General features: G+C 43.8%; 1 protein-coding gene across 1 annotated transcript in view; it reads right to left on the bottom strand.

The window, feature by feature from the left end:
- DNAJC8 (DnaJ heat shock protein family (Hsp40) member C8) overlaps positions 1-1436 on the bottom strand; it is a 31882-nt gene that overhangs the window by 25694 nt on the left and 4752 nt on the right. The window lies entirely within an intron of this gene.

Raw genomic sequence — 1436 nt, forward strand, 5'->3', positions numbered from 1 at the left:
AAATCTAGACGATACCTCTTTAATTAACTGATCCAGTTAACATCAGCAATGGGATAAATGCAAAGCATGCATCATATTCTAGGTTGCAAAGAAATGCAGTGGCCAGGCATGGTGGCTCACGCCTGTAATCCTAATACTCTGGGAAGCCAAGGTGTGTAGATTGTGTGAACTCATAGGTTTTAGACCAGCCTAAGCCAGAGTGAGACCCTAGCTAAAAATAGCCGGGCCTTGGGGCAGGCACTTGTAGTCCCCGCTACCTGGGTGGCTGGGACAGAAGACTCACTTGAGCCCTGGAGTTTGAGGTTGAAGTGTGCTATAATGATGCCACTGCACTCTACCATAGGTGACAAGAGTAAAACTCTCCAAAAAAAAAAAAAAATCAGAAACAATGAATGAACCTGAAAAACAATATGCTGGCAGCGCCCATATCTCAGTAGGTAGGACACTGGCCACACACACCTAGCTAGGCTGGCCAGTTTGAACCCAGCCTGGGCCAGCTAAAACAACAATGACAATGGCAAAAAAAAAAAAAAAATAGCCAGGTATTGTGGCAGGCGCCTATAGTCCCAGCTACTTAGGAGGCTGAAGCAAGACAATCAGCCTTAAGCCTAAGAGTTTGAGGTTGCTGTAAGCTGTGATACCACAACACTCTACGCAAGGCAATAGCTTGAGACTCTGTCTCAAAAAAAAACAAAAAACTTTATGCTAAGTAAAATAAGCCAGGCACAAAAGCAAAAAGCAAAACTACTATATATGATCTACTTATATGAGATACCTATATTAGGCAAATTCAAAGAGAGAGAAAGTATAGTAGATGATACTGAGGTGGAGAAGGGGATGGAGAGTTAACATTCAACGGATATAGTTTCTGTTTGGGGTAATAATAAAAAAGTTCTGGAAACACGGTGTGTGACATACCTTTTGGGGGCAAGACACAATTGTAAGAGGGACTTTACCTAACAAATGCAATCAGAGTAACCTGGTTTCTTGTACTCTCAATGAATTAAAAAAAAAAAAAAAACCAACAATAAAAGAAAAAAAAAGTCAGCTTGGTGCCTGTGGCTCAAGCAGCTAAGGCACCAGCCACATACACCTGAGCTAGCGGGTTCGAATCCAGCCCCGGCCCACCAAACAATAATCACAGCTACAATCAAAAAATAGCTGGAATTGAGGCAGGCGCTTGTGGCAGGCACCTGTAAGTGCCTAAAAAGGTCCCATCTTCACCCTTCAACCCGGCCCCAGCCAAACTGCAACAAAAAATATCTAGGCACTGTGGCAATCGCCTGTAGCCAAACTGCAACAAAAAATACCTGGGCACTGTGGTAATTGCCTATAGTCTCATCTACTCAGGAGGCTGAGGCAAGAGAATCGCCTAAGCCCAGGAGTTGGAGGTTGCTGCAAGCTGTAATGCCACAGCACTCTACCAAAGATGATAG

The sequence above is a fragment of the Otolemur garnettii genome, unplaced genomic scaffold (genome assembly GCF_000181295.1).
Source record: "Otolemur garnettii isolate 467f Iridium unplaced genomic scaffold, OtoGar3 scaffold00156, whole genome shotgun sequence".
Taxonomy (NCBI): Eukaryota; Metazoa; Chordata; class Mammalia; order Primates; family Galagidae; genus Otolemur; species Otolemur garnettii.